At 47.3% G+C, this 15,941-nt stretch overlaps 1 protein-coding gene across 15 annotated transcripts in view; it reads right to left on the bottom strand.

The window, feature by feature from the left end:
- The window catches only part of CCSER2 (coiled-coil serine rich protein 2), a 221,163-nt gene that overhangs the window by 119,201 nt on the left and 86,021 nt on the right, over window positions 1-15,941 (bottom strand). The window lies entirely within an intron of this gene.

The following is a 15,941-nucleotide window of genomic DNA, read 5'->3' as shown; positions in this document are numbered from 1 at the left end:
GGCTAAGCTAGGTCTGTCCCAGGATCTGCATCCTAGTGGCCTCAATATGAATTGGAATGGGTCCAGATGGCCCGAAAATGGGACTTTGGATTTTAACATCCTCACTGACCTCAGTAATTTCTGCCGGCAAACCAGGAAGTGGCCCTTCACTCCTGCCCCCTCGCTTTACTCCTCATTTTCCACTCATCAGATGTTCCTCGCAGTCTTCTTCACCCTCTCAAACCATCCTCAGCCCCTTTCTCTGTCTTCTGACTCGACCCAGCCGATCTTTCATCTCCACCTCTCCCGCTCCCCCACCTTCTGCTCCCTCTCTTCCTCCTCCTCCTACTTCGCTGTAGCTGCCCATTTCCCAGCCGGCAGCCACCACTGTGGGTGCCGCTGTCATTGCCTAGGTCCGTGAGCCAAGCAGAGGCTACCGAGCAGTGCGAGAGCTGCCCGCCCGCCGCCCCACCGGCTGCTCCAAACAGCTAAGTGAGATTTCTGTTTGTCTGTAGAAATTTTGGGTTGCTCTTCCCTTGTGTATTGTGAGCAGCTGCCATGTTGGCCGCATGGCTTGCCGTTCCCATGGGGGCCGCCATCTTGAAACAGCAAGGCCCACCCCTCTCTGGCCACATGGCTTGCTGCTCCCATGGCAGCTGCCATGTGTGGCCGCCCACTGCCACGCTCCTCCTCCTCCTCTGGCTCATGGCCCGCACCCTGCTCCACCACCCCCTCCCCTAACGCCTTCTCAGACCCTGGTCTGAGATCTAGTGAATACAGCCTTTAAGGTTTTTAATGCCCGTGAAGAGCAGGCAGAGTCGGATCGGGAAGCCCGCCTTTGACAGAAGGTAAACCTACAAACCCAAGCCTTGGTTGCAGCTCTGAGGCCAATGGCAAGAACACCTGGTCCCAAGGGGACTGTGCGTGGTGGGGGTGCTACAAGAGGACGAACACCACCTGGAGGATGCTTCAAGTGCAGAAATGAAGGCCACTGGGCAAAGCAGTGCTTCCAGCCCCGGACTCCAATCAAGCCCTGCCCAGAATACGGTCAAAGCGGCCTCTAGAAAAATGACTGCCCCTGGGAAAGTGACAGGCCCTCTGCACCTCAGTGTAGAGCAGCCACCCTTCTGGGTCATGACCCGCCACTGGTCATGACTAAAGACTGGCCGAAGACTGAAGATGCCCGGACTCAATGACCCCCATCACCCTCGCCGAGCCCAGGGTAACGCTCAAGGTAGCGGGTAAGCCTGTCTCCTTCCTGGTCGATACAAGGCTACCTTCTCTGTCCTGCCCTCCTTTTCAGGATAACTTTTCCCTTCCACGATCTCGGTCATGGGTATTAATGGAAAATCCACCTGCCCGCTGGCCACCGGGCCCCTTCCCTGTCTCCTCGATGATAGCCCTATAACCCACTCATTCCTAGTCATGCCTTCGTGCCCTGTGCCCCTTTTAGGACGGGATATCCTCACCAAACTAGGGGCCACTCTGCAACTCACTCGGAGCCCTTCAGCTTCCCTGCTTCTTCCACTCCTGGCCCCCTCCCTTCACGGGAACACCGATCCCCCACTGCCTGCATCCCTTGTCAACCCAATAGTATAGGATACCTCTACCCTGGTGGTTACTAGACACCATACCCCAGTCAGGATCAGACTTAAGGACCCCACCTCATTTCTCTCCTGTCCCCAGTTTACTATCTCCCTAACTCATCGCCGAGGCCTCAAACCTCTCATTACTCAGCTTCTGGGGCAGAGTCTCCTCATACCTATCGACTCTCCCTGCAACAACCCCATCTTCCCCGTTAGGAAGGCAGACGGGACCTACCAGCTGGTGCAGGACCTCCAACTAATCAAAGAAGTGGTGGTCCCCATCCACCCGGTGGTCCCCAATCCTTACACTCTCCTTTCCCGCATCCCATCTGGTACCACCCACTTTTCCATCCTCGACCTCAAGGATGCCTTCTTTACCAGCCCTCTGGATACAGACTCTTACCATCTGTTTGCATTTACTTGGGAGGACCAGATGAGCAGGTATCCCGCCAACTCACCTGGACAGTCCTGCCCCAGGGGTTCAGAGACAGTCCTCATCTGTTTGGCCAGGCCTTAGCCAGAGACCTCCAACAATGCTCATTAGAACCCAGCACTCTTCTCCAGTATGTAGATGATCTCCTTCTCTGCAGCCCCTCCCTGGACACATCTCAGAGGCATACAGCTGGCCTCCTCAACTTTCTAAGGGACAAAGGATACCGTGTGTCCCCTGCCAAGGCGCAACTGTCGGCCCCCACCATCACTTACTTGGGGATATGTCTGAAGCCCAATTCCGAGGACTGACAGTTGACCAAATGCAAGCAATACGAGACCTACAGCCTCCCACTTCTGCAGAACAGATTTTGTCCTTTCTAGGGCTGGTAGGATTCTTCCACCATGGGTCCCAGACTTTGCTCTCCTAGCTAAGCCCCTATATCAGGCTGCTAAAGAAGCACCAGTAGGCCCCCTCTCTTCACCTTCCCTCGTTCGCCAGGCTTTTTCTCAGCTCCGGGATACCCTTCTGCCATTTCTCTCTCTCTCTCTCCCAGACATCTCTAGGCCTTTCCAACTATTTACTGATGAAAGACAGGGAATAGCTATGGGGGTCCTCACCCAGCCTCTAGGGCCAGACTTAACCCCTGTAGCCTACCTGTCCAGACAGCTTGATCCCACAGTTTGGGGACCACAGCCCTGCCTCCGGGCTCTGGCTGCAGCCGCCACACTCACCAAGGAGGCCCAGAATATATGCCTCCAGTAACCCTTACAGGTCTTCTCCACCCATAGACTACAGGATCTTCTGTCCCACCGATCCTTATCTCTTCTTGCCCCCTCTCATATGCAGAAACTCCCATCTCCTGTTCCTCGAGAGTCCTGACATCTCCCTAACTCAGTCCCCAGCACTGAACCCAGCCGCTCTCCTTCCCACTGCCTTCACCCAACCTGCAGCAACACACTCCTGCCCCGAGGTCATCGAGCCCCTCACTCAACCTTGGGTGGGACTCTCAGATTTTCCTCTCTCTAATCCTGACTTAACTAAACTGCACATACCCTACCGCCCACAATCATAGGGTAAGATCGAGAGGATCAACGGCTTCCTTAAAAACTATCTAACTAAAATCTTTCTAGAAATTCACAGCTCCTGGCTGTACCTCCTGCCCATGGCCCTGACCAGAATTGGGGCTACACCAAGAAGCCTCACCTTCTTACACCCTTTTGAACTCCTATATGGGAGACCCTTCTTGCTCAACCATCGTCTCCCTACTGACCCTCCTCTCCTGGCCACTTATCTTCCATACCTGCCCTTACTCAGGCAACTGCTCCAGGAACACGCTGACAGGTTTCTGCCCAGGCCAGAACCAGCCAAACAAGACTCCCGAGGACCAGCCCTCCGGCCGGGGGACTCAGTCCTTCTCAAGAACCTTACCCCCAAATTGTATTTCAGCTCAAGGCCCAGAAAAGCAGCAAAACCAGACAAGTGACGCTGTGGCAGCCTCAGGACCAGCTTTTACCTCCCAGGTGACTCAACAGGATTGCTCTCGAGACTTCACAACCAGTCCCTTGGGGAAATCATGCTGCTGCACCCCTTGTCCAGCACGGAAAACACTCCCTGTTTTTCACTCACCCCATGGCTCTTCCCATCATTAGGCCCACTAGTATCTATTCCTTTAATTTTGCTCTTTGGCCCCTGTCTCATGAACTGTTTCACTAGTTTTTGCAGAACAGAATGCAGGCGTTCACCAACCAGAAGGTGGGAGAGATCTATCTGGCCTTGAATTCAGAACCTAGAGACACCTATGTCACCAGAATCCTTGAGACTCCAGACAGACGCCCCTGACGACACCCCTTCTCAGCAGGAAGTAGCTACGGAAAACAGACCTTCACCCTCTGACCTTGCCCGGATTCTCAATTTTTTTTTTAATATCACCAAAAGCCTGGAATGATAGATCCTCCCTTACCCCAACTGGTGAGCATTGTATAACGTAACCTGCATCTGCGGCTGGGACATTTCTGAGACACTGAACCACCAATCAGCACGTGCTGAGTGCCCTGGGCACCACCCCTTCCCATTCCTCCCTGAGTCCCACCCCTTCTCATTCCTCCCCTCAAAAGGTGTGTTCACCTCTGCACAGTTTGTTATTCTCACCTTTCGAGACTGCCCGGCTGGGTCCTCCTTCTCCTCTAATCCTGGTTTTTCTACCCTCTTTCGTAATGAATCTCGCTCATTAGTGCAGAATAAAGTTCCTCTTTTAACTTGTCTGGGTCCCCGACTCCGTTTCCTGCGCCTCGAACCTTACAGTTAGCATCAACAAGGAAGTTCAAACCATGCAGATCTGCTTGTGGGGACCCCTCAGCCCAGCTGTCTGCTAACCACAATAAAAACTAGAGCTACCTGCCCTTCCTGCCTTCACTCAAGCCAGTCTAGACTGTTTGGGTGTCTGCTACACTCTGCCCAGAAAAATCTCATTATCTGAGTAAGAAATCTTTTCACACCCTCTTAGCATATGTGTGGCACCACTTGTCTTGACATCCAAACAAATTTTGGGGTAGGGGAGTTAACCCTGTTCTTCATGAGGCAACCAAAAATATGCTTTCAATAATTCAACACAAATAAAAACCAATATATATAAGGCACAATTCTCAGCACATAAACACAATCCCTATCTTTGTCAAGAGTTTAACTAAACTACTCTATATTGCTGTCTTGGCATCCATTCGGTGTGGCCAAGCAGCCTGCAAGGGCCTTGAACTCAAACTAATCCCTCCCCTGAGTTCATACCCCAGATAAACAGCCTTGAAGTCACAAATGACATCCCACCAGCCCTTGTGAGCAAGTCTCCCATTGTGCACCCCTTGAATAAGACTCCCATGGAACTTACCAAAAATTGCTATTTTTGCTTTGAATTGACACACCAGGCCTTAGCCCCCAAAACACTTCAGATACAGACCCTAATAAAGGCAGGTGCCCAAGGTCCTACCATTCTCACCTATGAACCTGTAAGGGCCTTTGAGGCAGGCTGTGTATTTTTTCCAGGACCATAATAAACTTCTCTCTGTCACTTTTCCTTGTGGTCTATTGTTGAATTGGGGCTCACCATCCATGACCCCAGAGCTTCATTTAACAAATGTTAATTTAACCAAGTCACCACCACCACCCTCCAGGGTGGCTGTGGAGAAGGGAGGGAAGCAGGCAGGGTGGCGGAGAAGGCCGCAGGAAGCCCTATTCTTGCAGGAATCTTCCTACAACGGGCCTCTAGTTAGCAATAAAGTAAAAAGACAACCACAGAATGGGAGAAAATATTTGCATACCATCTTTGTCTGATAAGACTCTATTATCTGAATATATAAAATTACAAACAACCAATTTTTTAAATAAATGGCAAAGGACTTGAGTAGACATTTCTCTGATAAAGAAATACAATTAATCAACAAACACATGAAAAGATGCTCAAGGTCATTATTCATTTGGGAAATGTAAGTCAAAACTACAATAAAATACAACTTAACATCCTTAATTTTAAGGATGGCTATAACTTAAAAAACAAAACATAAGCCAGAAAAACAAGTGTTGTCAAAGATGTAAAGAAATGGAAGCCATATATATACTAGAGGCTGGGTGCATGAAAATTCATGCACTGGAGGGGGCGGTCCCTCAGCCCGGCCTGCCCCCTCTCACAGTTCAAGAGCCCTCAGGGGCGGGAGGCGACCCAGCAATCAGGGGAAGGCGATGCCACCATCACACCTCTGCTGCCACCAATGCCGGAAGCATAAGCCTCAGCCGGACCTGGCTACCTGAGCCTTGGGCGGCTCTGGGGGCTGGGCATCCGTCATCTGAGGCTTGCCTGCACCTTGGGTATCAGCTGGGCAGCCGCCATCCAAGGCTTGCCTGCACCTCAGACCGGCCCTAGGGGGCTGTGCAGCCACCATGGTTGGCTTCCCTGTGCCTCGGGATGGCCCTGGGCGGCTGGGCGGCTGCCATGGGAAGCTTGCCTGCACCTCAGGCCGGCTCTGGGTGGCTGGGCAGCCACCATCTGAGGCTTGCCTGTGCCTTAGGCTGGCCCTGGGCAGCTTGGCAGCTGCCATGGGTGGCTTGCCTGTGCCTCGGACAGCCCTGGGAAGCTGGGCAGCCGCCCTGGGTGGCTTGCCTGTGCCTCGAGCCAGCCCTGGGTGGCTGGGCAGCCAACATCTAAAGCTTCCCTGCACCCCAGGCCGGCCCTGGGCAGCTGGGCAGCCACCATCTGAGGCTTGCCTATGCCTTGGGCCAGCCCTGGGCAGCTGGAGGGCTGAGGGGACTGGGGGACTCCGGAGGCAGGCGTGCAGAGTGGCTGGACCCGCCTAGGGGCAGGCCTGGCCATGCTGCGCGCCTGCCGCCCCAGCAGGGCTGAGGGGACTGAGCGCTGCCATCTTGTGGCTGTGGGCACTGCCATCTTTGAGGGAGTGACAGTCAATTAGCATATTCCCTCCTTATTGGCTGTTGGCACCACCATCTTTGTGATGGTCAAATGGTACATTCCCTCTTTATTAGATAGGATTGCTGGTGGAAATGTAAAATAATTCAGCTGCTATAGAAAACAGTTTGGCAGTTGCTCAGGAAGTTAAACACAGAATTACTACCTGCCCCTGCAATTTCACTCCAATATATACCTCAAAAATTTAATGCAGGTACTCAAACAAATACATGTATAAACATAAACACAGTAGCTCTATTCACAATAGGCAAAAGTTAGAAACAACCCATATTCCAATCAATGGATGAATGGAATATACATATGATGGGATGCTATTCAGCTTTAAAAAGTAATGGACTACCTACTGATACATGCTATAATATGGATAAACCTAAAAAATATAAGTAAAAGAAGTCAGCCAAAAGGTCATATATTTGTATGACTCCATTTTTATAAAATATCCAAAATATGTAAATTCAAATAGACAGAAAGCAGATTGGTGGAAGGAGAGTCAGTACTTAATGAGGACAGATTTACTTTGGGGTGATGAAAATGTTTTACAACTAGATAGAGATAGTGGTTGCACAATATTGCAAATGTACTAAATGCCACTAAAATGTTCCATTTGAAATGGTTAATTTTATGTTATATAAATTTTGCCTCCCCCAAAAAGAGCTTCCAAAAAAAAATATTACTCAAATATCTCAGAAAATTACATATATGTACATTTAACCTTGACCCAATATCAAAAGTCTACATATACACTGAGTTGCCAGATTATTATGATCTCTGAATGCATAATAATCTGGCCACTCAGTGTATATCCTATATAATAAAAGGCTAATATGCAAATTGTCCCCTCGACCAGGAGTTCGACCATCAGGCAGGCTGGCCAGCCGCCCATGTCCCCTCCCCCTGGCCCTGCTGGCTGGACCCCACCCATGCACGAATTCATGCAGCGGGCCTCTAATACATATATATATACTGAGTGGCCAAATTATTATGCATTCAGAGATCATAATAATCTGGCCACTCAGTGTATATCCCCCTCAGTGTACACTAAAAGACCATGCTATTAAAGAATTATTTATAACTAGAGGCCCAGTGCACAAATATGCTAATTGACTTCCATCTGGCCCACCTCAATGGGGGCCCATCCAGCCGGGCAAATGAGGGGGAGGGGCCGCAGGCAGTTGGCCGCCAGCCCTGCCCCCAATCAGGGTGTTGGGGGCTGATCGGGGTCGGGTCAGCCGAAGGTGGTGGGGCCCAATCAGGGCCCGGATCAGGCTGGTTAGCTGCCGCAGTGCACATCATAGCCACCAGTCATTCTGGTCATTCCACCATTCTGGTCGCTGGGCTTTTATATATAGACTACAGGCCCGGTGCACAAAATTCATGCACTGGAGGGGGTGTCCCTCAGCTCAGCCTGCACCCTCTCCAATTCGGGACCCCTCAGGGAATGTCTGACTGCTGGTTTAAGCCCGATCCCTAAACCGGCAGTCGACATTCCTCTCACAATCCTGGACCGCTGGTTCCTAATCGCTCACCTGTCTGCCTGCCTGGTTGCCCCTAACTGTCCCTTCACCCGCTGGCCTGATCGCCCTCACTGCCTCTGTGTGCCAGCCTGATTGCCCCCAATGGCCCCCCCAATGGCCTGGTCGCCCCTAACTACCCCCTGCTGCCAGCCAGGTCGCCCCAAACTGGCCCCTCCCTGCTGGCCAGGTCACTCGTAACTACTCCCCCCACCACCCTGGTCACCCTTAATGCCCCCCCACTGGCCTGGTCCCCTCCAACTGGCCCTCCTGCTGGCCTGGTCACTCCTAACTGCCCCTCCCCCTGCAGGCCTGGTCACCCCCAACTGCCCCTCATGCTGGCCTGGTCGCCCCTCATATTCCCCACGCAGCCGGCCTGGTCACCCCATGCAGCCTGCTGTTCAGTCATTTGGTCGTCCCTCACTAACCCCCTGCCGGCCTGGTCACCCCACGCAGCCTGCTGTTCAGTCATTTGGTCGTCCCTCACTAACCCCGCTGCTGGCCTGGTTGTAGGCAGCCATCTTGTGAGGGCGTGAGAGTTAATTTGCATATTACCTCTTTATTCTATAGGATAGCAAAAGCATAATGTATATGCTTAGAAGCTGAGGGGAGGCAAACACATCCACACAGTGGGAAAAAGCAGGTTTATAGTTGTAAGTGCAAGAAACAGAACCTGTTCTTGTATTATTTATTAATTATTGTATTATTTTCCATATGAACAACTGTAAACCTGCTCTTGCCCACTCTGTATATGGTTATTTTTTGAAAAAAATAATGGAATAAAAATAAATTTTAAAATTTTGGACAAAAATCTATATATTCATATCCCTTTGCCTACCTTGCCTCTGCAATATGCTATTCTTATGTAAAACATTTTATTTAGATGTTTGAGTTGTTTCTAGTCTTATACTATTACAAATAATGCTTAAATAAATCCTTAAAATTATAATATACAAGAACCCAATTGTGTATCAAGTTTGTGGAATAACCATTCATAGAAAAACTAAAGTAGGAAAAAATGTTTAAATCTTCAAGTTGTTTTCAGTAATTTGTGGAATTATTGTTGGTGGTGGAATTATTCTGTAACCTTCATAGGACAATAATCCCACAACCCTTGCATTCCTAACAGTAGCCTCCATTAAGAATGCAAGTGGTTTTGGTTTTATAATACCAGGTATGGCATAAGAGCCTTTTTCATAAGACATTCAGGTAAAGAAGACAGACCATCCAATTCACATAAAGCCTGTTTAAACATGCGAATTTTCATCTGAACTTTCATCTTAATCCCAACAATCATGCATTTCTATATTCTCTCAATCTAAAAGTAGCCCATTAGGACATCAAAAGGTTTTGATACCAAAGCACATGTCAAGGAGTCCAGCAAAGTCTCTTCTATACCCAGTGACCATTTTACCCACTCACATACAGAAGGCCTTAGGTCCCCAAAAGGGAAGAGAAAGCGCCTTTCTGTCAATCTCCATCATGACTAACCTACCAACCCATCGTCCCAGCTGATTCCACGTCCATTTCTCATTTTTATTTTTGCCTTTCAGCTTCTTCATTTCCTCCAAAGTGGTATAAATAGAGTTGTTTAGGGCTCTTTAATGTTAGGGAACTCAGCATTGGCTCCCATTAGTACATTCAGTCTTCAGTGGTGCTCATTAATACCACTGCTTCAACCTCATCAATTTACAAAATAGTTATCCCATTTCTTAATACACATTGATCCGTAATGAGATGAATCCCTTGGTTCTCTCCTCTCTTTCCCTTTTCCTTGTTAATGACTCTATTTTTTATTTTATTTTTTGCATCTTTAATACCTATAAGGGAAACTGGGACAGCAAATCTAATAAGGTTTCTCAGACAGTTACCAGGTTTTACGGCAGTATAGTTACATGGTGTACCCATGTAAAATCCCTCCACCAGGACCATGACCTGGTTGAGGGGCATATTCAGTAGATGAATGTCCCAATCACCATAAAGCCAGTTCAGCATGGCTTGCTATAAAATGTACGGCCACTTCATCTGGGGTGTTCCAAATAGCATTTATAGGAGAAAGAAGTCCCTCTTCTCAGGTAAACAAATTTCACAGCGGCTTTCATCCAGTCCAGCAGGCTACCTGCTCCCTTGGGAGTCATCACCTGTGATTGCTCTATAGTGAACTGTGGTCTGATATCAATCTAAACATTCTGTAGCATTCAAACCCAAAGATACTGCCCTAAATTAGTCCCTCTCAGGATCCATTTTAGTAAAGGGTCTCCAGAAAACTGGTGATACCAATCCACAAACTGAGACAATTCCTTGGCATTATAACCCCTGGTGTTTCAGTAGTTTCTTGGTGTGGCCTCTCCCCAAAGGGACTACTGCTGCATTCCTAAGAGTAGAATAATCTTTCCCATTGGGATAGCTTTAAGGCTATTAGTTGTAGCTCAAACTGACTGAAATTTAAGCGTGGCCCAGCATCAGAATGAGCCCTAGCACTCTCTATTACTTTAATCTTAGCTATTATAGGTAATAATAACCAAGGTATTGTATATTTATTTTGTCTCTTATTATTCTGCATTTTCTTGTATACCTAGTGAACAATCTCATTGGGAGTTGGATCTACCACTATTTCTAAATTCCATTAAATAAGTTCTGCCTTTAGTAATAAATCACAGCACAGCTATAATTTCATATCAAGACTAGATAGCGCTGAAACCAGTTTGGCTCAGTGGATAGAGCGTCGGCCTGCGGACTCAAGGGTCACAGGTTCGATTCCGGTCAAGGGCATGTACCTTGGTTGCGGGCACATCCCCACTGGGGGGTGTGCAGGAGGCAGCTGGTCGATGTTTCTCTCTCATCGATGTTTCTAACTCTCTATCCCTCTCCCTTCCTCTCTATAAAAAATCAATAAAATATATATTTTTTTAAAAAAAGACTAGATAGCTACCCAAGAATAAAATAATTCCTCACCCCCTGCCATTTCATCCTCTCTTCCAAAGCCACATGTTTCAGTGAGTCAGAGTTGATCCAGCAAATTCCACTTTTTATGAGAACAATTACAATGACTTTTGACACTAACCACCCAGAGCTAGGACAAATTTCACAGGTGAAAGACACACTCTTCCCCAAGACTGACTTTAATTCAGACACTACCAGTCAAAGCTCAAGGGTTTCCAGGCCCTGAACTTCTGACCAACTGGCTATAAATTTGGAGGTTTCCACTACTCCCACCGGGATCAATAATTCACTAGAACTCACAGAACGTAGGGAAGCAATATACTTAATGATTTCAGTGTTATTATAGGGGGAAAAAGGTATAAATCACAAACGGCCAAAAGACAAGGCGCACAGGGCAAGGTCTAAGATGGTCCCAAATGCAAAGTTTCCACATTCTCTCCCTGTGAAATCAGAGCAGGTAATCTCTTTGGTACACCGCTAAGAGTATTAACCAGGAATGCTCACATACAGTGTCACAAGTGTCTAGAGTTTCATTACACAGGCATGGTTGATCAAATCATTGGCCTCATGATACAGCCTCCTCCCTCTGCTCCCAGGAGTCAGACTAATATCACACAGCTCAGTAACCCAACCCTCTAATTACATGTCTGCTTTTTTCTTGTGTGGTCTGCCCCCATCCAGAGTCACCTCATTAGCAGACTCTATAAGGGCCCACTATGAACAAAACACTCCTATCACTAGGAAAATTCCAAAGATGTAGAGGTTCCCACACAGGAACTGGGGACAAAAGCAGCTAAGATTTTTGTTATACAACAAAAGACTTCCTATAAGACAATAATTAAGACAGCATTGTTATTGGTGAAAGACTGGACACTTGAAACAGATCAATGGAACAGAACAGCAGGCTCAGAAGTAGAACACACAAATATATTCAACTGATTCTGACAAAGGAACAAAAGCAATTCAATGCAAAAAAAAAAAAAAAAATAGTGCCAAAATTCTTATATGAAATTACACTTGACCCCTGAACCACACAGGTTTGAATTGCCCTAGACCACTTATATGTGAATTTTTTTCAATAAAAACTATAAATTTATTTTCCCTTCTTTATGATTTTAACGTTTTCTTTTCTCTAGCTTACTTTATTTTAAGAATACAGTATATACTATATATAACATACAATATATATGTAAATCATTTATGTTATCTACAAGGCTTCCAAGTCAATAATGGGCTATTTAGTAGTTAAGTTTGGGGGGAATAAAAAAATTAATACACAGATTTTCAATTGTGTGGGGTGTTGGTACCCCAAACTCTGCTTTGTTCAAGGGTCAACAATTCATGCAAAAGAATTAACTCAAACAGAAGTGTTACACAAAATTAATTCAAAATGAATCACAGAAATATAAAATACAAGACTGTAAAACTTCTTGAAGTAATAAAAACTAAAAAAGCTACATGACCTTGGTTGGGCTTACTAATGATTTTTTAACTACATCAATAGCATGACCTGTGAAACAAAAAATTGATAACTTGGAATTTAATCAAACTTCTGTTCTGTGAAAGACACTTTTAAGAGAATGAAAGGACAAAGCACAGACTGGGAAAAAGTATTTGCAAAACATATCTGATAAAAGACATGCAAACTATATTAAAAACTCTTAAAACTCAATAATAAGAAAAATAAATTAAAAAATGAACAAAGATCTAAACTGACACTTCACCAAAGATATACAGGTGACAAGCACATGGAAAGATGCTCAATACCACTTGTCATTAGGAAACTGTAAATTTAAAATGACAGTGAGTACCATGTCCCACTGTTAGAATGCCTCAAATCCAAAACACTGATAGGGTTCAACTGCCGGGGAGATGCGGAGCAACAAGTACTCTCACGCACTGCAAGTGGGAATGCAAAATGGGACATCGACTTTGCAAAACAGCAGTTTCCGAGATGGCTAAACTAAGTCTTACCTATGACCAAGCAATCTCTCTATTTGGTGTTTTCTAAAATGACTTGAAAGTGTCTGTCCACATAAATACCTGCATGTGAATATTAATGGAAGCTTTATTCATAATGACCCAAAACTGGAATCAACCAACCAGCATGTCCCTTGATAGCTGAATGGATAAGCAAACTGTGGTAGATCCACACATTGTAACATTATTCATAAAAAATAAAAAATGAGGTAGCAAGTCAAAAAAAGACATGGATGAATATTAAATGGTTATTGCTAAATCAAAAAACCCAGTATGAAAAAGCTATATGCTATATGATTTCAATCATATAACATTCTTTAAAAGGCAAAACTATAGAGATTGGCTAAATATCAACATTTGCCAGAGGATCATTGATAAATATATGAAATATAGAAAACATCTTAGGATGTTGAAACTGTTACTTATGATACTGTAATGGTGAATAAAAGACATTAAGCATTCATCAAAATCCTCTGAATTTTACAGTACAAAGAACAAACTTTAATGCACACTAGTACAACATTTTTTAAAGTCTTTTCAGAGGTCAGGGTCCTGAGAGGGAATGCAGAATGACAAAAGTTTAAATGCAATACAAATGTATTAAACAACCTCACTGAAGGGCTGAGGGGAACAAAATGTTGGCCCAAGTAACTTCGGAAATAAACAGAGTCTACAAGCCTAAAGGCAAAATAATCCTATCTAATAAAAGAGTAATATGCAAATTAACCATCACTCTGTTACACCCACAAGCCACACCCACAAGCCAATCAGGAGCAAATATGCAAATAAACCCAACCAAGATGACTACGGTCACAGAGAGCAGGAGGGAGGCTTGGGTTTCCCCAGAGATGGAGGAAGCCAAGCTTTCCGCCTGCCCTTGCCGGCCTAGGCCTCCACTCAAGGCTACAAAGTTTCAATGATAGAAGATACATAAATCCAAACAGAAATGGCGGCAGCCACAGAGCTGGAAAGAGCAGGAGGCTAGGGTTGCCCCTGGCAATAGAGGAAGCCAAGCTTTCCGCACACCCTGGCCGGCCCAGGCCTCCGCTTAAGGCTACAAAGTTTCAATTATAGAAGATACATAAGTCCCAACAGAAATGGCTGCCAACACGGAGCAAGCAGAAGGCTTGGCTCTGCTCCAGGCTACAAAGTTTCAATTGTAGAAGATAAATAAACCCCAGATACCAGGGCCTCCACTTGGGTTGCGGGGGGGTGGGGGGTGGCCGGCCTGCAAACCACCACAGGCCCCTCGCCCAGGCCGCCCCACACCCCAAGGGAACCCTCACCCTGATCCGGGACACCCTTCAGGGCAAACCAGCCGGCTCCCACCCGTGCACCAGGCCTCTATCCTATTTAATAAAAGAGTAATATGCAGATTGACCATCACTCCAACACAAAAGATGGCTGCCCCCATGTCGTCAAAGATCCTGCCCCCATGTGGACACAAGTGGCCACCACAAGATGGCCAGCAGAGAAGGGAAGTTGGGGGCAACCAGGTCTGCAGGGAAGGGCAGTTGGGAGGAACCCAGGCCTGTAGGGGAGAGCAGTTGGGGGGGACCAGGCCTGCAGGGGAGGGCAGTTAGGGGTGACCAGGCCTGAAGGGGAGCAGTTAGGCATCAATCAGGCTGGCAGGGGGTGATTAGGTTGGCAGGCTGAAGCGGTTAGGGGCAATCAGGAAGGCAGGCAGGCGAGCAGTTGGGAGCCAGCAGTCCTGGATTGTGAGAGGTCCCAGATTGGAGAGGGTGCAGGCTGGGAGGAGGGACACCCCCCCATGCACGAATTTCATGCACTGGGCCTCTAGTTCTATATAAGAACTGTACTCTGATTGATAAAGGTGTTTCCCACGGGAATAAAAGTTAACAATTCTGAAATAACTATATGCATATATTGGAACTGAACAATTAAATGGATGGCTGGTAGTAAGTGGCAGGTTACTTACTGGGTAAGTGGGAAGTTACAAACAAGCAAGGGGAAGAAGCAAGAAACATACAGGTAGCATTGGATCGGAGTTGGGGACATCAGTATATGAACTCATGTTTAGCTTAAAATACAAGTGGTTACATAGAGAAATATTTATAGAAACACGTATAAACATTTACAAAGGGTTAGAATATAAACATATATCACTGTGCTCTTTCAGCTAACAGAACCTAGAAGCATGCCTCATGTCTAAGTTTTGATTTCTAATACCATTCTCCAATTAAAGGAACCACTACTCTTTGAAGAAATAGTTGAATCTGAGTGAGGCAGAAAATACACAAGATGAGCCTAGACCAGTGATGGCGAACCTATGACACACATGTCAGCACTGACACACGTAGCCATTTCTGATGACACGCAGCCGCTGAGGTGGCCGCATGCCGAGGATGAAACATTTGCTGCTCCTGAGGATGAAACATTTGCGAAATAATGTTTTTTCCTCAAAGTGACACACTACCCGAGTTATGCTCAGTTTTTTGGCGAAGTTTGACACACCAAGCTCAAAAGGTTGCCCATCACTGGCCTAGACCATCTTTAGTGTCAGAATAATCCTATCTAATAATAGAGTAATATGTAAATAACCATCACTCCGCTACGCCCACGATTGGGCAGCGAGAGGCTGGGGGGTGGGACTTGGGGTGGCCTATCCAGCCATTGAGAGGCGGCTGAGGGGAGACCCCTCAGCATTCGCGGGTCGGAGTGGTGGCGGTGGTGGCGCCCCCGGACCCACGAAAGCTAAGGGGTCTCTCTGGGAGCGGGAGCGGTGGCGGTGGCGACGCCCAGACCCGCCCCCATCAGCATTTGCGGGTCTGGGGGCGCCACCACCGCTCCCACCCACGAACGCTGAGGGGTCTCTCCAGGGGCAGCGGTGGCGGCGCCCGGACCCACCACCATCAGCGTTGGTGGGTTGGGGCGGCGGCAGTGGCGCCCGTTCCCGCCTCCATGCACCTCACTGGGGGAGGGCTTGGTCAGCAGCCCCTGAGGCTGCTTCAAGGGCCAAAGAGGGAGGCAGGGCCAGACCCCAGCGGCCGCAGCTGCTGTGGGGCCCGGGGAGCCAG

This window comes from Eptesicus fuscus, chromosome 17 (assembly GCF_027574615.1).
Source record: "Eptesicus fuscus isolate TK198812 chromosome 17, DD_ASM_mEF_20220401, whole genome shotgun sequence".
NCBI lineage: Eukaryota > Metazoa > Chordata > Mammalia > Chiroptera > Vespertilionidae > Eptesicus > Eptesicus fuscus.
Note: the sequence above shows the minus strand (reverse complement) of the source record. Positions and strands in the feature narration are given on the sequence as shown.